Raw genomic sequence first — 24,318 nt, forward strand, 5'->3', positions numbered from 1 at the left:
TTTGAGATTTGAGTTTAGGGTCACAAATATATTGCTATATCTGGAGGTTTAGAAAGGCCACAATAATTAAATATTTAATTGGTCAAATAATTAAAGCTCTAGTTTCAAGAAACACGGAATATACATCTATATGAAAAACTTAATGCCCCAATGGCAAAATAAAGCACCATTCTGCACCACATGTAAAATTGTTCATGTGCATTCCCATACCTTTCTTTTGAAGAAACTTTGAAAAAAAAAAAACTTTACGCATTTAAGTTTCTAGAATACCAGAATACTGACACGTTGGATGGTGCTATTTAGAATACGCCGAAGATGATTCTGAACTTTCTTGAAAACCACAAAGGAAACCAAGAGTCCCACGTTAATACTTCGGATAACCCCATCAAACAGGAAATACAAACGGGAAATAGTCTGACAAGGCAGGAGTGCCTTCAGCGGGGCTGCCTCTAGATTCAGTCTCTTGACCTTGCCTCTCTCTGAAGGACCCCTTCCTTTCCCACGAGGCACACAGAACAAGGATGCACAGCCTTCGGAGAAAAACCCTACCATGGTGGCTTCTGAACTTCGGGGGGGGGGCAAACCTCAAGTGTCCACCTCTGTCAAAGCGGGGTCCCAGCCCGGGTTCCCACTGGGCTCCAATAAGATGCTGTCCCCGCGCTAAGTGAAAGCCATCATTCCGAGGAGGGGGAAGGTTGCCAACACCACCACGGCTTCGGCTCCCCTCCCGGCAAGGCCGGTTCGGCTTGCAGTCAACAGGAAGCTTCTGGGGCAGGGACAGGATCCCAGCTTCGGAGAGGGGCCAGAGGAGAACGTTTTTGGACCGCGACCAGGGTGTCAAGCACCGCCCCGCTGGCTCACGCGGTGGGGGGGCTGAGATTTTCTTTTCTTTTTTTACGATCAGTGACAAAAGGGCTTGCGCAGACACAAGGCTGCGAGACGAGTCGACAGCCAAACTCTCTCCAAAGAACTCCCCCGACCCCGGCCACCCCCCCCAACAAAGCTACACACACACACACACACACACACACACCGCTCCAACAAAGCTACACACACACACACACACCGCTCCAACAAAGCTACAGCTACACACACACAACAAAGCTCTACACACACACACACACACACACACACACACACCCCGCTCGGGAGCTCCGGAGAGCCGGGGCCCGAGCTCCGTCCGCCTCTCCCCGTCGCGGTTGGCCGGCGTGCGGCACGGAGGGCGGGCAAGGGCGGCCACAGGCCTGGGCCGCTCGCTTTCGCCTCACGCCCCCTCCGGAGCCCGCCGGGGAGCCCCCGCCGCCATGTTGGGCCGGCAGGCGTGACACACGCACACACACACACACACGCACACACACACTCACACACACACACACTCACACACACACGCACACACAGGGCCTGGCCTCCCAGCCGCCCGCGGACCCCCGCACGGAGATCCGGCGCCGGAAGGCGCTGGAAGCCGGCAGCAGGGCACGAGTTCCGGTGAGCGAGCGAGCGAGCGGGCGGGCGCGCGCAGGTAGCCGCAGCCGCTCCCCCCACCCCCCACAACACCGTCGGGAACGGAGGGGCGGGGCCGGCGGCGAGAGGCGGAGGAGAGGGAGGAGGAGAGAGGGAGACCGCGGGGTGCGGGCGCCCGGGATTTCCCTCCTCCACAACTAACGCGTCCCGGGGGCCGGCTGTGCCGTCGTCGCTGCCTCCTCCTCCTCCTCCTCCCGGCGCCCGGGCGGCGGCAGCGGCGGCGGCGTGCGAGGCGGCCGGAGGTCGGAGACGGGAGAGGGCCCCCGCGGGCGTCCGCCGGCCTCGGCCGGCCACCTTCTTCTCCCCGCCCGCAGCGACCCGGGCCCGAGCGCGGCCGGACGGCAGGTAAAGTTGGCGGCGGGGCCTCGCGACGGAGGCTGCTGAACCTCTCCCTCACCCCGGCCCGGCCCGGGGAGCGCTAGGCCCCGGCGGCAGCGGCGGCGGCAGCGGCAGCGGCGGCGTTCGTCCTCCCGCTTCCCCGGATTCTCCAGGCGCCGCGGTTCCTGCCGCCGCTGCCCTCCGTCTGCCGGGCCGGGAGTGTCGGGAAGTTGAGGAGAAGAAACTTCTCCCTTCCCCCGATCGGTCCGGCCGGCGGGCGGGCGGACGGACGGGCGGGCGGGCGTGTCTCCTGGGCGCGCTACCTGCTTGCCCCCCAGCCCCGGTCCCCGCCCCGTCCAGTCCTTCCCGATCCTGCAAGGGGCCCGCTGCTGCTGCTGCACCCCGCGTCCTAAAGGGCGTAGTAGGGGCGAGCGGGAGGCAGGGGAGTGGCCCCCTTCTCGTCCTAGCGGCTTTTTAGAGGTCTGGGTTGCCTGACGCCCCGCAGCGACGGTCCGGACACGGAGCGAGGACTGGGGAGGACGTGAGGGGCGAGTGGGTGAGCGGCTGGCGAGTAGGCATGGTTTGATTGAAAACCGCGACGTGTTTTTTTTTTTTTTTTTTTTTTAATAAAGTTTTTCCTTTGTTTGGGGTGGAGGGTGTTGGGACATGTTGTGTTCAGCGGCCACTTTGAAGGTACCGTGCCACTCTCGGCCACTCAACTCCTGTTGGGCTCGGCTCTCTATCCTGGGTTAATGAAGATTTTGTTTGAGAGTGTGTTTTTCTTCTTGATAATTGCTTCCAGCTTTGGCTTTATTGGACCTGGGGAAGAGTTGTTTTAAGTAAGTGGGAATATCGTTTCTGGTACAGGGGACTGCTGTAGTGAATGGGGCACAGCGTGGTTTTGATGTGGTTATTATTATTTTTTTTAACATAAGGGATTGAAAGAGTCGTGGAATGGTTAATGGCAGTTATCAAAGTAAATAAACGAAAAGTCTGCAGTACAGCAACTTTGCAGCTCCGTCGTTTATTGTGTATGTGTGCCTCATAGCTGCGTTTTCACATAGGTGATTTCACAGGACACTGTGGTCTAGATTATTCGTGCATTATCGTATGCAATTACCATACCAGAAGTGTCTTGACAATTGAAAGTGCATTTAAATATCCTGTTAAATGTCTAAATTTAAAATGTTACTAAGTAAGCGTATGTGACTTATGAATTTAATATGAAATACATGTCAAATCTATTAACAGGCACACTGGTTGTGGACAGGAAACATTTTGCGTGGACAGATAAGGGAATGTTAAAACCCAAAGTTCTGGTATGCATCACATGTGAGAGAACAAACTGTAGGAAAGTTGTTCACCAGGAATACTTTTTTCTTCTTCTTGCCATGTCAACATTTAGCTATATCTTATTTTTTGAATATCAGCAAAATCTCATTGAGGAATTTAGAGACTGGTTGACATTTCAGAGGGTCCTCAATTTGAAAAAGCAAAAACGATTGCCTTTGATCAAAACCTAAATACAAGACAGTTTGTATCCATGTCTCCAGGATAAAAAAATAGAAGGGCTCTTAAAATATGTACTTTGCCATAACCACAGTAATGCTATCATAGCTTTAATTTTGCAGCTAGTTTTTGCTGACTTCACACACCACAAAATTGACTCCTTTCTGTTCAACTGAAAGTGAAATTACAGCCCTGACCTGTCTTCCTGAGAGAGGTATAGAATTTGTCTTATGGTCAAAGGATAATATTAATATATAGTCAAAAATTTGTTTTTAGTGGAGGAAATTCTCCCAAAAAAGTCACTGTCTATGCAAACAAAATTCTACTTCATTGTGCTTATAAGTAAAAGGATACACTGAAAGATTAGTGATCCAGTACAAGTGAAGTATTACTAATCCTTGTTTATTTGTAGTTCAAATTTGCATAGTTCTAGCCGTAAATAGCTTATTGCTGTGGGTAATTTTTCTTTAAAAATAGTTACCTCCTATTGCCATTATTTAGGAAAGAGGCCTAAGCAGATTTTTTTTAAGAGCATTTGCTAGACTCTGGTGTCTAGAAATGTAAACTTAAGTGACAAAACTATTATTTAAAAAGAACTACAAGGAAGTGATTTGCATAAAAACAAAGATTGGGAGGGAGGGAGGGAGGGAGGGAGGCAGGCAGGCAGGCAGGCAGCTGATAAGGGCTCCCACTTCTGAAATAGTAGCAAAGGTCTTTTAACCTTGGGGTCATGGAGGTGTTGGTCTTAATGTAATTCATCAAGTCTTACATTTGTGTGTTTCTCTGTACCTGGGTTTTATATTTTGCATGAAAATAGTTTTAAGAAGCCTGAGTGTAATGCAATACAGATGGTGTTTGGATTAAATTACTAATTTAAGTTCTGGGATACCCTGGCTTCTTGTCACATCCTTTAATCTTTACCCTGTTTGTTAAAAAATGTAACCATTGGTGACTGACTTTAGAACACTCCCTGGGCTCTCCTTTGCTAACAGGTTTAGACTTCCTGCATCATAACTGTCATATTCTAGCTTCTGTGTATAACTGCCTTGAAAATACCACACACTTCCAAATGTACAATAATGAGAGAATTTTGAAAAAAAAAAAACAGTATTTCTCATAGAAATAGAACTATTACAGGGTTTTGTTAATGTTATTTTAATACTTTGGAAGAAGGCGTTGTGCTTTACTAATTTTAAATGTGAGTAGTAAATAGTAAGTAATCAAAAATGTTTGTTGAATGAATGGATGTTCTGTTAATCAAGTACCTACTTTGAGAAAATCAGGTACCATGACAAAATTGATATAGCAAGTCTTGACTTTGATTCAGTTTTGTCCCCCTAGAGTAGTAATGCTTTAACTAAAAAATTTCAGTGTTAGTTTTGATATTCTCATGAGATTGTTATTGTGTAGTAATTTTTCCTTTCCAGAGACTTTATGAGGTGGGTAGAGTCTGAAGAAAGAACCCACTTTGGCTGCAGAAGAAAGCTGTGACGGTGGTGGTGTGTTTCGGGAAGGCACAGTAGTTGCGTGGTGCTGCTTGTTTATTCTGTGTAGTGGTTTGCCGTTTTAGCTGTTGATTTTGTTGCTTTACATTGTTGTAATGGAGCGCTGAAGAGACTGCATCTGTGCCAAGTTCTTATGTCACAGGAACTGTGCCATGTTGTAAAGGTGATGTTTGTTACTCTGGCCTTGTGTGAGTATTTACAGGAAGTTTTCGTAAGATCTTCCATTGTTCAGAGGGCTGCATGGCTAGGTCACCTTTGTTTCACATTTAAACTGGTTTATAACATAAATACAACTCCTCTAGCAAGATCCAACTGCTTCTCTCGAAAGGAACTGCTTTGTTCCTATTAAAGTATCTTGCCGTCTTCACCAGTACCGTGTACAGCCATTTGTGTATGGCTACCGTAGGGTATATGTTTTCTTTCCTCAGCTGCTCCAGTGCCACAATTAGCTGAGTATTGCTCAGCTGCAGCTGCTGGGTGATTATGCGCCATCCACTCGTGTCTAAACTCAGAGGCAGATTTAGCAGAAGGAGCTGTCGTGATAGTCGGGAGAGAAAGAGAAGAGCCAGTGCTGCTGCCAGTGTCGTCTGAGCCAAGGGGTCCTCGGCTGCTGTAGCACTGCTGTCGTCTTGGGACCGCCAACTTGGTGGCAGCGGATCTTTATCTGAGTTGAGCTTTACCCTTAAGACTGGGAAGCATACTCCAAGAAAAATGGGGAGTCCTATGATTACCAAGCATGATATACTGAAGGCCTGAATTACAAGCTCCAATGCCTCATCTCCTTGCCTAGCAGAGCCCTTCCGTATCTCTTGTTGGGTTTCAAGAAGCTTTTAACTAGAAAAACTATTCCATTCTGCTTTAACTACTGTTAGTGTTTGGCGGAATGACTGGATTGCCGATGTACCAATGTACATTCTCCTTTCTAACAAAAAGTGGAAGATCCTGGAGAGGAGTTACTTCTAGAACTAGCTACCCATAGCTTATCCCCTGCTGTCTGAATTTTGAAAGTAGAAATCCAAAATTCTTTTTTCTTACTGTTGGTATTTGAGAACATAAGCCTCAACAAGTACAAGTACTAGCCATGCGTGATAGTCTGTATTCCCACCTACTGGGGAGGAGGCTGATGTGGGAGGATTGGGAATTCAAGGCCAGCCTAGACCATTTAGTATTATCTTATCTCAAAAGTAAAAGAAGAAAGCAACATACAAATACAGTATCAGCTATGTATGGAAAACTTCAGACTGGAAGATGCCATGGGCAAATTTTGTTGCCTCTGAAATGATAATCGCAGTGTCTTATACTGCTTTTTTACAGCTATCTACTGAGATAGCAGGGACAATTCCTTTTACTAGTCCTGGCAATACCAGGTGGTTCAGGGGTTGGCCAATTTGAGGTGAGGATTAGACAGAGTTGCGTAAACCTAAGGAAGGAAGAGATACAGAAGACTGAACATGATCAAGTATACATTATCACTAGGCCACTTAGCAAGAGACTGGTAAGATATTCTCTTCCTGTGTGTTCCACAGAACTCATATGACAAAGCATATTTCTCTTAAAATTGTAATTTCTTTCTGTGGCTGTTGTAGGTGACATAGTGTTCCTGTGGCAAGGGGCGGTTTTATAGTAATCCACATAAAGAATTTTTTAAAAAGCTTTTGCATTTATGTATTTATGTATTTATGTATTTATTTATTTAGGGGTGTGTGTGTGTGTGTGTGTGTGTGTGTGTGTGTGTGTGTGTAGCTTGTATATTCTTTCCTTCTATCATGTGGGTTCTAGGATTGAACTCACTGTTATCCAATCAGCCATTTCACCAACCTAAGAAGTAGTCTTCGAATTGTATCAAAGATATCAGATATATAACCATATAACTAACTGTGGGCTTTTTAAGTCCATAACAAACATCTTTATGTGTTTCTTTACCAAAATTAATAAAATTAGCTTAGTGCTTTTTTTTATAGATTAAAGTTAAATAATGTCAGTTTTTTTGCTCTCAAAGTTTTGTTTACATTTTATAAAATAATTTTAAACAATCTTGCAGGTGAGAACTTTGAAGGTTTTCTTTATAAACTAGAGAACTTTGAAGGTTTTCTTTATAAACTAAAAACTCCTTATAGTTGAAGTTAAACTTGTCTTTAGGAAAGATTATTTCAAAGAAATACTTTTTACAGTTCTGACATTTTGGTTGTGAGCCTAGCCTTTAATGACAGAACTATCTCTCCAGCCCTACTTTTTTTTTTTTTTTAAACTGTTTTAATGAATATAGGAAGTCTTAACTTATAAAAAGAATCCTGGGGGCTGGAGAGATGGCTCAGCGGTTAAGAGCACTGGCTGCTCTTCCAGAAGACCTGGGTTCAATTCCCAGTACTCACATGGCAGCTCACAACTGTCTGTAATTCCATTTCCAGGGAATCTGACACCTTCATACCAATACACATAAAATAAAGTTAAATTATTAAAAAAAAAATTTAAAAAAAGAATCCTGATTTTTATCTGAAATACATTTGGTAATTTATCGTACTAAAACTGACAGTATTATAATTTAGGTTCGTTTCTCTGTAGGATGAAAGGAAAGAAATGTACTCATTTGCTATGATGTGTGTAAAGGAATGCATAATTCTTGGGACACATTGTGTTGGTTTTTTTTTTTTTTTTGGTTGGGGGTTGGGAGGCAGGAAGTTCAGGAAGGAAAGTGCTGACCACTGAAACGTCAAGATTGTCTGGTTTTCAGCCTGTGTTTCTAACAGTGTATATATAGAGTCTTAGGTTGTTTCAGCAGTCTGTCTCTCTCTCTCTCTTTTTGTCTGTTAAATAATTTACAGTTTCTTAGCCTTCAAGAGCAGTTGAAATGAGGTAGAGCTGATGGCTTACATATATAAGTTAATACTTAGAATTGTTCTGAGGCAGATTTATTGAAGTCTAACCTTTGTTCATGTGATTAGTTTTTACAGATAAGGACACCTGAAAGTAATGCCAGTCAGGCATATGGAAAGGAGCAGAGAAGGAGATGTATGAGGAAAGAACAAAAAATGACGAACTTTTGTACAGACGTGCTTTATTTTAAATTAGTGTACAGGATTCCACTTAGGACAGTGACCAGTTCCATAGCTTTGTCATTTTAGTAAACTTCTTTGGTAAGAGGTTGTTGAGCCAGATGGTTTCTAATAACATTTTACTGTTGTATAATGTTTGAAATGTTACTTTTGCTACTGTTGAAGTTTTTGTGATTTTTTTTGATAAATTTTTATGAAAATGTTTTAGTCTGAAATTTATAATAAAATTAGGTGTCAAATACATAGAAATGGTAAAAAAATAAAAATAAAAAATATGACCCATGGACTTTCCAGTGAATTTTCTCAAGCAAATGCAATGTTATTCCATTCATTAAATGAAAAAAAACTATGATAATTTTGATTATAAAAATGCTGTAACCTGACTTCTGCTTCCTAGGGATTCACGGTTGGTAGAATTAGCTGTGATTATGTGGCTGTTGTAAATTTTATAAGTTGGTGGCTGTTTTTAGTGTGATATTACAGTACTTTTGGATTTTGATGATTGTAGTGGTTTGAATAGGAATGGCCTCCATAGACGCTTGTGTTTGAATGCTTGGTCCCTAAGGAGTGGCACTCTTTGGAGGTGTGGCCTTGCTGGACTAGGTGTGTCTTTGTTGGAGAAAGTGTGTCACTCGGGGTGGGCTTTGAGGTCTCAGATGCTCAAGCCTGGCCAGTGTGTCAAGTCTCCTCCTGCTGTCAGAGGATCCAGAGGTAGAACTCTCAGCTTCTCCAGCCACTGTGTCTGCCTGCACACCCACCGCCCATAATGATAATAGAATGGATTAAACTGCTGAGCCTGTAAGCCACCCCAGTGAAATGGTTTCCTTTATACAAGTTGCTGTGGTTATGGTGTCTCCACAGCAATAGAAACTCCAACTAAGACAGTGGTGTTTAGTGTGTGATAATTCTGAAACTTTTTGGTTTGCTTGTTTCTTAGTTTTTTGAGACAGGGTTTACCTGGAGCTCACTCTGTAGACCAGGCTGGCCTTGTACTCAGAAATCCACTGCCTCTGTCTCCCAGATGCTGGGATTAAAGGCATGTACCACCACTACTCAGCAAAAATTGGTTTCTTAACTGTTTTTAGAAGCAGTTAGCTGTGATATCAGTTATCAGATAATTCATGGCTAGTTGAATGAGGAGGACATTGCCACACTGCAACAGGAAAATAGCTATTGTCATTAAAATTCAGATTTAATTTTTAAAAATTTTGGTTATTATGTTTATGTAAATTCATGATGGGAAGAAACATGCCGGGCACAGTATGTATCTGGAGGTCAGAGGACAGAGTAGGTTCTCTCTTCCCACCTTTACTGGGGTTTCGGGGATTGAATTTAGGTTACTAGGTTTACATGGTAAGCATCTTTACCCAATGAGCCATCCTACTGGCCCCAATTTAGGGTTCTTTCTATTGATGAAATGTAAACTCCTTGAAAAGGGTATTTATTTTTCTTTGAACAAATAATTAATATTTGGAACACAACAAGCATGGGTATTAGAAGTCTTCACCTTTGAAGGTTTGCAGAATAGATTTCCTAGGGGAAAACCAAAAATTGCAAGTAGGCTGTGTTCCTTGTTTATTAGTTTTTTGAAATTGGAATATTTCCCCAGAATGTCTTTTTCTGTAATGTAACCTATCTGGTTAGATTTCTTTGTAGTTCACTAAAATTATCCTGTAAAATGCTAAGAAGCAGATATAACAGTGTTTTGGTAGTAGAGTGCTTTTTAATTTTCATTTTTTTTTGTTTTTTAAATATGTACTTTTTGAATTAATAAAATGTTTGTCTACAAATATTATTAACTATGAGATAGATAAACCTATTGTCTATTCTGTCACCCCCTTGGTACCTTTGCAGCCCCTAATCTTGTTAAGAATCACCGAGACTCCTAGTGAACCCTGAGTAAGAATTATCTGTAGTCTCTCTCACCTGTTTAGTAAGCTTTTTTTCTTTTTTCTTTTTTTTATTCTATAATTCAATTCAATTTTACATATCAGCCATGGATTCCCTCATTCTCCTCCCTCTCCCCCCTTCCTCCCATCCCCCTAGCTCATCCCCCATTCCCATCTCCTCCAGGGCAAAGACTCCCCTGAGGACTGAGATCAACCTGATAGACTCAGTCCAGGCAGGTCCAGTCCCCTCCTCCCAGGCTGAGCCAAGTGTCCCTGCATAAACCGCAGGTTTCAAACAGCCAACTCATGCACTGAGCCCAGGACCCAGTCCCACTGCCTGGATGCCTCCCAAACAGATCAAGCTAATCAGCTGTCTCACTTATCCAGAGGGTCTGATCCAGTTGGGGGATCCTCAGCTACTGGTTTATAGTTCATGTGTTTCCATTCGTTTGGCCATTTGTCCCTGTGCTTTATCCAACCTTGGTTTCAACAATTCTCGCTCATACAAATCCTCCTCTTTCTCGCCAATTGGACTCCTGGAGCTTCACCTGGGGCTTGGTGCTTAGTAAGCTTTTTGATACCTACTATTCTACTTTCGATGCGTTCTACTCTAACCCTATAGGACAGAGTGAAGCTTCAAAAATAAGAAGACAGGGGCTTGGGAAAATGATGACTGGCATGATGTTGAGTTTATAACTTTCCTCTTTATTTTGTCCTTTTCTGTTTTCTGTCTATTCCTTGGGCATTAAGTAATGAAAAAAAGCCTGTCCTGTGACAGGTTTGTTGGGATACTAATATTTAACATGGATTATCATATTTAATATGAATTTTAATATGTTTCCAAATATGCAGAAAAATCATGGACATACATATTCATTACAGCTGGAGCAACCCATGATGATTGACTTACTAGAGATTCATGCTCATGATTTAGCAGAACTAGGATTTGAATCTAGACCTTTATTCCTTGGGAATGAGAAACAGTGGTAGGAAAGGAGGGTCCTGTCCTTTTCTATCTAGTTTAAATTTTATCTGTTTGAATTGGGAGAAAAGAAAATTTTTCACTTAGATATTTTTTTGTTTTTGTTTGTTTGTATTCATGGCTTTACAGTGTAACCAGATTGGCCTTGAACTAGCTCTGTAGCCTAAGCTGGCCTCAGACTCTTAGTCTTCTTGCCTTTGCTTTCTGCTCCCTAGTGGTGGAATTAGAGACATCTGCCACCATCCTTGACTTTTTAAGGGAAGAAGCTTCTTGCATCAGATGCTGTTTGTGGGTTTATCATGGAAAATGATACAAGGATTCTTTATAAACGTCCAGCTCAGATTAACAGAGATAATTTTTAGCATGTTTTCCCAGCGTTTTTTTCCTCTCTAAATTTAATTCATTGAAAGAACAATGAATTATGCAAAAAATGATTTATTTATTCATGTAGCCTTTCTGTAGGTTTAGGCCCATAATACTCTACATATAATCTGTCTGTTTATAGTTAAGCTCCCATCATGTAATTGTGTATACAGAAAATACTTGTGTATGTGCTCATAGGGCTTCTTCGCACATTGAGTTTCTGACTTGTATTGCTAATACGCAGTATTGCTTTGATGGCTGAAATGTATTATTTATTCTTAGATGAGTTAATAGAAACAAATTGGACAGGGGCCTCATCCCCTCCACGTTTTAGATCATACTGCATAAGGAGGTGTTTTCGAGGTTACCGGTTTTTGGATGGTGATTTCCTATTGTTAGATATTTACCAAGTGATCAAGCTACATTTGGAGGAAACAGTAGTTCTTCCATATTGGTTCATCTTTTTTTTTTTTTTTTTTTTTTTTGAGGGTGGGAGGTGGTTTTTCAAGACAGGGTTTCTCTGTGTAATAGTCCTGGCTGCCTTGGAACTTGCTTTGTAGACCAGGCTGGCCTTGAACTCACTGAGATCTGCCTATCTCTGCTTCCCAAGTGTTGGGGTTAACGGCGTGCACCACCACCACCACCACCAGCCGGCCCACTGGTTCATCATTTTAATTCTTACTGTCTTCCATATAGTTTGTTTCCGTAAATCATACTGCTATACAAATTCTTCACTATCTGGAAAAAAGTTCCCATCTAAAGATCTAAATGCAATTTTTGTTTGCTACTTTGGCCATATATTAAATTCTCGACAGTTTCCTTCACTACTTTAGAAGTCTTTTTTAGCTTCCTTTCATGCCTTGAGTTGTAGCTGAGATTATACCGTTTGTTCTCCCTCATAGGCTAGAACATCATTTCCTAGTGGGAACACCAGCTAGACTTTCTAATATGATTATGCCACAGAGAATAAATGCAGTACAGGTCCTTTATAAATAACTTCGGCAGTTTATCACTGCCCATGCTTAGTAAGTTTTCATAGGAAGAGTGACAAGTTTTACTCTGTTGTGCCAACTCTAGACTAAAATGTAAGCTGCCTGGGGTAGGAAGTTTTATTTTAGCTCTAAAGTTTTCATGAATCCAAGACAGTGACACTTATGGAGTGTTTTTTGAATGTAGGATATGCAGCTGGCAGTGTCTGCTTATCACAGAGCCATCAACAAATATCTCACTAAACTCATACAACAACCACAGATTTTTATTTTTTCTAAAAAAATTTGACTTTTTGGCATGGCAGACCTAATGTAAATTAGTGCAGCAGACTTTTTCTTTGGGCTGCCAGCTCATAAATAATGACATGAAGACATTATTAATTATGAAAGCTTGGGCTTAAATTAGGCTTTTTTAAATTTTATGTATATGAGTGCTCTTTTGGCTTTAATGCCAGACGAGGCATCCGATCTCACTATAGATGGTTGTGAATCATCATATGGGTGCTGGGAATTGAACTCAGGACCTCTGGAAGAGCAGCCAGTGCTCTTAACCTCTGAGCTATCTCTCCAGCCCCCTAGGCTTGCCCTAACTAGTCCTTATAACTTAAATTAACCCATATTTTTAAATCTACATTCTTTTACATGACTAGATTACCTTTACTCTGTACTGCCCATCCTGTTTTGTCCATGTCTGGCTGGCATTCTGCCTCTCTTCTTCCTGAGACTTTTGTCTCCAGAAGTCCCACCTAACCTCTTCCTGCCTAGCTATAAGCCATTCAGCTCTTTATTAAACCAGTCACTGTAACACATCTTCACACAGTGTAAAGGAATATTCTGAAACAAATTAGTGTCATTGTTTATTTTTCTCCTAAGTAAAGTTAAATAAGCATTTAACTTGACTGATGTTTGAATTGGCAGGAAGATGTAAATGATAAGAGAAGTACTTAATTATCTCTAAGCTACTCATTTTCAGTGAGAGCATTCTGTTCATGTCTAGTGACCATGCTTAAAAACTATAGCATACATCAGGTCCTATTATATTACATTAATGTAAACAAGTCATACGGGTTTACCAGATGGTTTTTAAGGAGAGTTGGGAAAAATAGTCTCTGTCAGGCCCCTAGCTACTCATAGCAACTTTGCACGTAGGAGGAGAAAATGAAATTTTAGTGGACGGTAGTTTTATCTTTGCCACAGAATGGCTTGGCAATTAAACAGGTTGGATATTGTCAGGTCCCAAAGAAACCTGGGATAGCTCTCAGTACCTGTGGTTCCTCCCAGCACTCCTCACTTACCACCCACTCTAAACTTCTCTTTCCCAAGGGCTGGGCTCCTCCTTCCCCTCCCCTTCCTTCGGATTCCTGTATAACGCAGCCATTTGGCTCTGTACCCTCGTGGTCTCCTGGCTCACTCCTGGCCACGTGGTCCATGGCTCCCTCTTGTTCTGCTTGCCACCTTCCTTCTCTTCCTCTCACTCCCCTTCCCCACCCCCCCTCTCATGACCGGGTTCAGTTTCAGTCTGCTGGCCATACTCAGTCTGGACCCTTCAAGATGCTTCTGGCTATTCTCTCCCTCAGATCTACAATAAACTTCCTCAACCATACCTTGGAGCAGCCATGTCCTCATTTTTTCATCCTGATATCTGTATAGTATTTGTGGCTTTCTACTTAGAAACTTCTAAAGCTTTATGTGACAATTTTGATAATCAAAATGTTTGCATTTTAATAAGATTTAAAATGTTGACTTGTGTGCATACAGTTAACATAAATTCCAAATTTTATTATATTTCTTGAAGTGTGTGTGTGTGTGTGTGTGTGTGTGTACATGTACATGCATCCAAGTAAAAACCTGCTAAGCTATGTGCATGGTAACCAGAGGACAGCTTTCAGGAGTTAGTTCTTTCCTTGTACCACATAGACATGGATCCCAGGGAATCAAACAAACTTAGTCATCAGGTTTGGTATCAAGTGCCTTTACTTGCTAAGCCATCTCTTCAGGCTTGTTATGCTAATTTTCAGATTCACTCCCTAGCACTGCAAAAATTAATTAAAACAACAGCATTTAGATTTTCCTTACATAAATGCTTATAAGAGGGAAAATTGATAATCATGTATCACACTTAAAACATATTTGGAGCTAGGGGTTTAACTTGATGGTTATAGCGTGTGCGTATCACATAAGGTACCAGGTTCAATCTCCAGCATCAAACAAAACATTTAACTTACTTATAACAGTATTTTCCATCAAAATAACCATATATACAAAATATCCTAATTAGCTTTAACTGTTAACCTGACAGCATAGGATCACTCAAAAAGAGAGGCTCCCTCCAGTGAGGTATTACTCAGATCTTATTGGCTTGTGGCCATGTATGTTAGGTATTGTCTTGATTGTTGGTTGATGAGAGAGGGCCTAGTCCACTATGGCAGGTGGTCCTGGGTTATTTAAGAAAAGTAGCTAAGCTTGAGCCAGGCAGGAAGCAGTGTTCCTTAATGGTTTCTGCTTCAGGTTCTTGTTTGAGTTCCGGCCCTCACTTCTCACAGTGGTGGACAATGACCTGTGAGCTAAAAGAAGCCCCTTTATCCCTTAAGCAATTTGGTCAGAGTGTTTATCACAGCAACAGAACTAGAGTAGAACTAGAGCACAAAATAATTATTTCTGGTTATGTTCTATAAAATTACTATTAACATTAAGTTAACAGCCACTGAACATTTGCTTCTTAGGAGAAACCCACAGTTAGGTTCAATAGAGCTTTTGTAAATACCATGTAACTCTTTTGTGTGTGCTTCGTTTAAAAACACCTTAATATACATTTTTGATTTGGTAACATCGAACTCAAAAAATAACACTTTAATTCATGCCTAAATGCAGCTTTTCTATCTAACACCTGTGTTTTCTCTGTTAGACACAGCCTAGACTTCTTACATTTGTATATTTTTATTTACTTTTGAACTTTTTAGACAGGGTCTTTCACAGCTCAGTGATTGACGAGACTGGCCAGCAAGTTCTAAGGATCTTCCTATCTCTTCTTCCATGTTGTATGTCATTTTTCTCTGAGATTAAAGCCTTCCATTTTAGAGGGAATCTTAAGGTGTAGGATGTGAAAAGGAAAGTGAAACAGCAGGATGCTCTAAGAGGAGGTGTGAAACACTCCATCCTGCAGGGAAGCTTCTTAGATAGGAAGTAAACTCAAAATAGCTTCTGGAAGTCCCTGAAACTGACCAGATTCTCCAAGAGTACTTAAGGAATAAAGTCTCAAGACAAGCCAAGATACCCAAAAGACTGTCTGCCAGCTGTACTGTCTTGAAAAGAGACTCAGACCAACCTAGCTGCCTGAAAGAAACATAGACCAACATAGCTGTTTATAAGGGGCTCAGACCAGTGGACTACCACGAAAGGACACTGTATCTGTTGAGCTGCCTGCAGGGCTGTGCATTGTGCTCCAGGTTTCCAGCTTTCTAGCTGGGGTGGACTTTTGGTGATGTAGCTTAGCTGTCTTTAAGTCATTTCTGGTCTTATGGATAAGCCCTAACCCATATTCCTATAAGTAACCCCAGGAAAACTTGTTAGATCACTTTGGACTTTGGTAGACTCTGGACTTGGTCTGTCATTAGTTCCCTATCTGGGGTGAGTAGACATTTATTCTCATCTTTCCAGGAACAGTGTCACACAATACTCCCTAGCACTGAGATTGCAAGCGTGTTCTGCCACCCTGGTCTTTACATGGATGCTGGAGATCAGAACTCAGGTCTTTATGCCTGGGTAGCAAGGACTTTACTCGGTTATTTAAGTTATTTCCATAGTATCTTATTGCACTTTTGCATACTTCAGCATGAACCCTCAGCACCAGGGCATTTAAACAACAAAATCAATAAAATGCACAAAAATGAAAAAAAAAAAAAAGCACTAAAGACCACATAAAGGACATTCAAGAAAGCAGTGAGTCACCTTGTTTTACCTATGCTAGGAATATATACACCTATCAACTCAGTTTTTGTAGTCCTTTTGAAATACCTTGAGTATTGATTCAGTGAGTGCCAATGTATTTTACTAAGAGAATGGATGGCCATGAGTATGTTAATAATGATATTTATAGTAGTGAATATTACAGAAAACTTTCTGAGCTAACCATAATAATAGACAAAGATCCTACTCCAAGTTTCCTTAGTTCTTTTGAGTGCATTGCTCAAACTTAACAGTCATCTAGCATCTCTTTTCCACTATAGAAAAGGAAGAGAAGAAAATGCTTCAGTGTTTGGTGGTGTGGCAGAGAAGGAAATCAACCCCACTCCCTCAAATCTCCCATCTTTGAATCCTGGTGGTTTTGGTAATTGTTCTGTAGAGGGCAGCTTCCTGCCAGTAAGACTAGGACTCCAAAAGTTCAAAGTGGAAGAGAAACATGGCATCTCTTATTGGCTTATTTCATCTATGATGCAGTAAGAAGAATAATTCTCCTGACTGATGCTCATTGCTTTACTTTGAGAGTTAAATTAATAAATGAAAATATCCAAATTTGGACAGGTTGTATTGCTTAGTATAGAGTTCACCTTAAGTCATGACATATTTTGACTCAAAACGTGGTGCCTGGACCCTAACAGTTGGCCCTGTGTTGTCTTTGGGCTCTATATCCTCAGATACAGCCAACTATGTGTCATATAGGGGCTAGGGATATAGCTCAATGATAGAGCACTTGCTAACATCACCTAAGACTGGGTTCAATCTCTAGTACCACAGGATGTGTGTTTGTGTGGGAGTGTTGAAACAAACTACATCTGTACTGAACATGAGGACTTTCCTTGTCATTATCACCTAAAAATCATATTGTAAAATTATTTCTATAGTACTTGCATATTATTAGCTAGTAGAGGTAAAGGTAACTTAAAAGTATATGTGAGAAAGTACATAAGTTAAATGTACATGGTTCACCCCTTTTTAGAAGAAACTTGAGAGCCCATGGATTTTGGCTCTCCAAGATGATCATATCCTGAGAATTCCAGGAACGTGTGACTAGATTACATTGTCTTGGTCTGTTTTTGTTACCAACAGTACAGTGAGTGGTAGATTATAGAAACTAAGAGTTTATTCAGTGCACTGTTGTGAAGGCTGGGAGTGTCCAGGGGTAAGGGGTTGTATCTGATGAGGACCTTGATGATGATGATGATGACCTTATAGAGTCCTGGGGTGGCACAGAGCATCACATAGGAAGAGGGATATATAAGAGATAAACTGAAACTGGTTCTGATAAGAGACCCACTCCCGAAACAAACCACTAGCTTATTAATGGAGGAATAGTTTAATTCATTCAAAGGAGGACCCTTTCGCAAACATCTTATGGTCCTGCTTGGTCTGTACCACCACCTCTTAATCCCTCACAATTTCAACATGAGTCTTGGTAGGAACATTTAGTTAAACTCTTTCAGTCACTTTTCCTGTACATAAAATACCATGACAAAAACAACTTAAGGGGAAGGGGGGTTACTATGGCTCATAGTTCAGGGGAACAGTCTGTTGTAACAGGGAAGTCTTGATGTAGGAGCTTGAGGCAGCTGGTCACATTTCATCTGCAGTCAAGAAGCAGAGAGTGATCAATGTTTGTGTTCAGCTTGATTGCTCCTTTTTTTAAGTCTAGGAACCCAACTCATGGAATAATGCTGCCCAGTGGATCTTCTCACCTCAACCTAATCTAAGTAATATGCCAGTAGCATGCCTAGAGGCTAACCTAATCTAGATAATCATTCACAAAAGGTTGGGTGCAGACACATGTGTTTGCAGATGCAGTTAAGCTTGCTAATAAAATGAGAATTTGCTTAAATTTTGAAATAGTGAGTGAGTGCCTCCTGGGATATCTGGGTAGACCCAATATATTAACAGTTTTGTTTTTTTTTTTTTTAATTTTTTCTTTACTCTGTGTGTGTGTGTGTGTGTGTGTGTGTGTGTGTGTGTGTGTGTTTGCATTCTAAGGTGGGACTTAGGTTTCTGGTTCAAATTTTTTCTTTTGACCTTGAATTACATGAAATACTTTAGTAACTTTTATTGAAAGCCCCCTTGTTGCTTAAGCTACCTGGTCAGATATGTTCTTTCATTCTGGAGTTTTGTTTTTGTTTTTCTTGACAGAAGTTCTCTTTGTAGCCCTCCGGGCCTGGAACTCACTCTGTAGCCCAGGCTGGCCTGGAACTCAAAGAGATCCTCCTGCCTCTCCCTCTGGAGTGCTGGGATTAAAGGTGTGCACTCATTCTCACCTGGCTCATTCTGGAGTCCTAATGAAAGCAAATATCTGCTTTTGTTGGGACATGTGGTGTTTGTTTGTTTTTGCATATAATATCAGTTCTTGCAACTTCAAGATAGGTACTATTCTTGCAGGTGTGTGCTCAGTTGGGGTTGAGAGTGGGGAAGAAGTTGGGTTTAGAAAAGATTAAATAGGGGCTGGAGAGATGGCTTAAGAGCACTGGTTGTTCTTCCAGAGGACTCAGGTTCAATTCCCAGCACCCACATGGCAGCTCACAACTGTCTGTAACTCCAGTTCTATGGGTTCTGGGACCCTCACACAGACATACATGTAGGCAAAACACCAATGCACATAAAACATTTTTTAAAATGTTTAAAAAAAAAGGAAAGAAAAGATTAAATAAGAGTCATAAGTGGCCAAAGCAGAATTGAACTATAGATCTAAACCCAAAGATATTTCTTTTTTATAGTACATGGGCACTATATAAAATATTCATTGGGTATGTCTGTGGTACAGATATTAGGCCAAGTTACAAAAGAGACACCCCCCACCCCCAAATAGCTTTTCTAAAGCTTAGAGTTCAGAGAAGGATGGAGACATAAACAGGCAGTGATAATTCCACACAGTTAATCCTTTGGGGGAAGGAATAAAATGGGCTGTGAGAGCACAAGAGGACTTAGGGAAGATCCTTAGACTGCACAAGGTAAGACTAGAGAAGGGCGAGAATAAACTAAGCATAAAATAAAAGATTGTGCCAATCAGCGAAGAAAACATTTTGGTGCACTTGAGAATCTAAAAAAACAAAATTAGCTGGCCAGGAAGATAAAAATATAAGAATAAAGCCAACTGTAGTTGCGTATGCCTTTAATCCCAGCACTCCAGAGGCAGAGGTAGACAAATACCTGTAAGTTTGAGGCCAGCCTGGTCTACAGAGCTAGTTCCAGGACAGCCAGGGCTACACAGAGAAACCCTTTCTCAAAAAACTAAAAACAAACAAACAAACAAGAATAAACAAGAAAAAGCCCGGAGAGTGAAGTAAAGTAAGTTGTGTGTATAGCATGTTAAGGAGTGGACTTTACAGAAAAGGAAGGAAAAAGTAATAAAAAAGATTGGCGAACTAACACTTAGAGACAGTGAACTAGACATGACCAGTAGCCATGGGGGTAGTAATTAGCTTAGGGGAGAAGTAGAGTACTTTTTACTAGATAATAAAGTGGTTTGGGCAGATTTGAGTGACTGAGGCATGGGATGAGTAAGACCAAAAGTGACTCTCAGGTTTCTGAGTCTAGATGGGAGTGCCGTTCTCACCATTCATAGAGCATTTGTGACAAAAAGGGAGTGGATTGTTGTGATAGGAAAAAAATGACAAGTATTACTTTGGACATGATAAATTTGAAATTCCTGGAAAAGACTCCAATGGAGGCCCAGTAGACAACTTTACCAGTTTCCAAAGAGCCTTTGGGTTTCTGGAAAAGAATGTTTGTAGGCATCTGTTGTTAATCAGCCTTGCCTTTCAGATACCTAAGAGAAATCAATTAAAGGAAGTTTATATTGACTCACATTTTCAATGGTTTTAGTTCATGGTTGGCCAGCTCTTCTACTTTGGGGCCAAAGTGAAGGAGAACATCATGTCTGGAAGCATATGGTAGAGCAGAGATGCTCATCTTATGACATCCAGGAAGGAGAAAGAAAGAGCGATGAGGAGTAAGGGAGGGAAGAATGCAGATCCAGTAACAGGATAGAACCCTTCTCTGACATTCTCCTAATGATCTGCTTCCTGCATCTAGACCATCTACACTACTTCTAGTGATGCCCACAAATTATCAGTCCATCATGGAATTGATCCAACATCCTCAAGATCCAGTCACACAGATTAATCTATTAAAACCAAAGGTAAAATTTTAGAACTTTACTGCCAAGCACTGGAGGTACTAGAGTTTTCATCTTTCATCTCATTACCATGAAGCCTGTACCTTGCAAGTCCTCCAAACTCCAAAGGACTGACTTTGCCTAAGCATAGGGGTAAACAGGGTTCCTAGTCATAATGAGAGGAGACCAGGGAAAAAGCCAAAGGCACCCAGTATAGAGTAACCTGAGGACCTTCAGGGAGGGGTCTTGGTCTTCTCAGTTTCTCCAATATCCATAGTAGTAAAAGGTTTGGAAGTTATCTGCCCTGCAGGATACATCCACACTAATACAGTGCAGTTAAAGAAAACCCAGTTAAAAAAAAAAAAAGAGGGGGGATTAAAATAGCAATTAAAAACATCCTAAAATGTAAGTCCTGTTACTTCCCAAATCTGTATCAGCAGGCAACCAGGCCTTTAGCAAATGAGCCTTCAAGGAACATTTTAGATCCAAACCATGTCTTAGTTTTGTTTCCTATTGCAGGGATAAAATACTCTGACAGAAACAACATCTCCTTGGGGATGAAAGCGTTTATTTTAGCTGACTGTCCATCATAGCAGAGAAATCAAAGTGGCAAACTTGAAGCACCTGATCACTCTGTAGGCAAGAACAGAGAGTGGATGTGTATGTACTCACTTCAGCTCACTTTCCACTTTGTCACTCTTTAATTCTTTCTACTCTTTTTGTTTTTCGAAACAGGGTTTCTCTGTGTAGCCCTGATTGTCCTGGAACTGGCTCTGTAGACCAGGCTGGCCTTGAACTCCGAGGTTGGCCTATCTCTGCCTCCTGAGTTCTGGGCATGCTCCTCCCTCCATCCCCCACACAAGCCTGTACGGCGTTTTCTTAAATAGTGATTGATGGGGGATGCCCAGACCATTGTGGGTGGTTCCATCCCCGGGCTGGTGGTTCTGGGTTCTATAAGAAAGCAGACTGAACAAGCCACGGGGAAGCAAGAATAAGCAGCACCCTTTCCACAGTCTCTGCATCAGCTCCTGCCTACAGGTTCCTGTCCTGCTTGAGTTCCTGTCCTGACTTCCTGTGACACCTAGGGATGCTTGCCACTCACAGTGGACAGGTCTTCTCATCTCTGTTAAGACAATCCTCCCACCTCCACCACCCCAACTTGCTCTAAACAATCTTTCATTGAGATTCACTTCTCAGGTGATTTGAGTTTGGGTCAAACTTACAATGTAAACTAACCATCACAAACCATGGCAGCGTCTAATAGGTTTTGATATTTTAGTTGATCTGAGACTTTGCTTGTTAAACAGTAAAGTTGTGGGTTTTTTTTTTCTATGCTATTCTGTGAACTTTTTGGAGGAAACAAACCTATTTAAAAGGTAAAATTGGAACTTGCTGTATCTTTTTAATTTGTAGGTACCTATAGAATTGTATTAGCATTTATAAAAGCTAAAGAAGTTGGATAATAAACATTTAGTGAACACAATATATACAAACCACAATTTTTTATGTGTTTAGTTTATTAATAACAGGACAGAACTTTCTTAATGGAATTTTTAAGTTGAGAAAAACATCTTTTAACACAATTGGCTAGCTAAATATAAGGGGATACAGGTACTAGACATGAATTATGGAAGCTGATTATTTTTCTAATTCTGTCATGGACTTTGGTTTTGGTGGTAGATAAGTGTATAAAATACATTTGCTGCTGAAAGTGTAAAATTTAATGGGTTCAAATGCCAATTCTAACTGTCTAAGTTCATTAACTTGTGTAGAGTATAGGTTTAGTTAATTTTAGTATGTAATATTTTTATTTGCAAAGGTTTAAAATTTTTAAGTAAAATTTTAAAAAGTTTATTTTTAAAAGGTTCTTATAGATGTCAGAATATTTTAAGTTCTCAAAAAATGGGATAAATCTGATGGACTGATACCCAGAAGTGTACTTATTTCTAATGATTGTCTCAAGTCTTTCTTTTTTTTTCTTCTTTTTTCTTTTGTTTTTCTTTTCTTTTTTTTTTTTTTTTTTTTTTTTTTGGTTTTTTTCGAGACAGGGTTTCTCTGTGTAGCTTTGCGCCTTTCCTGGAGCTCACTTGGTAGCCCAGGCTGGCCTTGAACTCACAGAGATCCGCCTGGCTCTGCCTCCCAAGTGCTGGGATTAAAGGCGTGCGCCACCACGCCCGGCTCTTTTGTGGTTTTTCAAGACAGGGTTTCTCTGTATAGCTTTGTGCCTTTCCTGGAACTCACTCTGTAGTCCAGGCTGGCCTCGAACTCACAGAGATCTGGCTCTGCCTCCCGAGTGTTGGGATTAAAAGCGTGCGCCACCACCGCCCGGCATGATTGTCTCAAGTCTTACTGAAGGTAATTAACTTTGTTCCCATAGTTATCAATTAGAGATCTGTTGTTTTAATTGATTTTTTTTATTTTTTTATTTTTGTTTTTCAAGACAGTTTCTCCATGTAAACAGCCCTGGCTGTCCTGGAACTTACTCTGTAGACCAGGCTGGCCTCGAACTCACAGAGATCTGCCTGTCTCTGCCTCCCGAGTGCTGGGATTAAAGGTGTGCACCACCACCACCACCACCACCACCACCACCACCACCACCACCACCACCACCACCACCACCACCCCCCCCCCAACAATATTTTTTTGTGCAATATATTCTGATCTCAGTTTCCCCTTCCAAATTCTCTTCACTTTCCCACTCTTCCAACTCCATGCCTTCTTTTTTTCTCTCTTAAGAAAACAGACAGGCCAAAAAACAAGCAAACAAGAATAAAGCAAAACGAATAAACAACAATAAAAACAAAGAGGACAAGAAGCGCGCGCGCGTGCGCGCGCGCGCGCGCGCGCACACACACACACACACACACACACACACACACACACAACATAAAATTGCAGGATCAGAAACCATAATATACTAGCAAATGACCAGTAAGGCAGTAAACACCCAAACGAAACAAAGGATCTTCAAAATTACCTTTGAGTTCATTTTGTTTTCCATCTATTACTAAGCATGGAACCCACCCTTAAAGTGTGGTTTGTTTGGATCTGCACACTACTTTTCCCTTTTGGTTAGGAATGGTCGCTGATGTCTACTCCCCCTGTCAGCACTGAGACCCTGTCTGGATTAGACCTGTGCAGGCCCCTCGTATGCTGCTACCTTCTCTGAGTTCATGTGTGCACCAGTTCTGTTGTGTCTGGAAGATGCTGTTTTCCTTGGTATCATCCCCTCTGGCTCTTACATTCTTTTTGCCTCCTCTTCCGCATAGTTCTCTGAGTCCTGAAGGGAGGAGCTTGATGAAGACATCCCATTTAGGACTGGGTGTTCCAAGGTCTCTCGCTCTCTGTATATTGTCCAGTTCTGAGTCTCTGTTTTAGTTTCCATCTAGTGTAGGAGAAAGCTTTCTGGTGACTGAGTGAGACACTGATCTGTGGGTACAGCAGAACGTCATTAAGAGTCGTCATCATCACTTTGTTCCCTTATCAGAACAATAGTCAAATTTTTAGATCTTGAGGCTTTACATTAATTTGAAAGGTTGTTGTTGTTTGTTTTCAAGACAGAATTTCTCTGTGTAGTTTTTTGGTGCCTGTCTTAGAACTGACTCTGTAGAAAGGCTGGCCTTGAATTCACAGAGATCCACCTGCCTCTGTCTCCTGAGTGCTGGGGTTAAAGGCGTGTGCCACCACCACCTGGCAATTTGAAAGTTTTTAAAAATTATATCCCACAGGAGAAAATAAATTATGAATTATTTACAGTTCTTTGCATATTGTCTATCAGGTCAGGTCCTTCTCAGGGCAGTCTGTTAAAGGCTTCATTAAAGAAGCTGTGAACTGGGCCTGGTGGCACTGGCCTGTATCCCAGTGCATGGTAAGTGGAGGCAGGAAGGTCAGAAAAGAAACCAGGAAGCTCCAAGGACTTAGCTTGGGAAGGCTTGTTTCCTCAAGGTCAGTTGTTTGTGTATCTAAAGTGTGTGTGCTGAGGGGAGGGATTTGTTCCCAGAGTGAGCCCTGCAAACTCCGTTTTCCATAGATCACGTTTTTCTGTCTTTAAAGAGACTCTTGGAAAATTAATTAAGTTCTTTGTTTGCTTTTAG

At 41.6% G+C, this 24,318-nt stretch overlaps 1 protein-coding gene across 2 annotated transcripts in view; it reads left to right on the forward strand.

Moving 5' to 3' along the window:
- The first annotated feature begins 1,392 nt into the window (after nucleotides 1-1,392).
- The window catches only part of Yes1 (YES proto-oncogene 1, Src family tyrosine kinase), a 69,368-nt gene continuing 46,442 nt past the window's right edge, over nucleotides 1,393-24,318 (forward strand). Inside the window, exon 1 of one of the 2 annotated variants that reach the window (XM_028874093.2) lies at nucleotides 1,393-1,485. The gene's annotated coding sequence lies outside the window, so the exon portion shown is untranslated. Of the gene's footprint in view, nucleotides 1,486-1,782; nucleotides 1,867-24,318 lie in introns of those variants that run through there. The other variant, XM_028874092.2, reaches the window with a different exon arrangement.

Source organism: Peromyscus leucopus, chromosome 13, assembly GCF_004664715.2.
Source record: "Peromyscus leucopus breed LL Stock chromosome 13, UCI_PerLeu_2.1, whole genome shotgun sequence".
Taxonomy (NCBI): Eukaryota; Metazoa; Chordata; class Mammalia; order Rodentia; family Cricetidae; genus Peromyscus; species Peromyscus leucopus.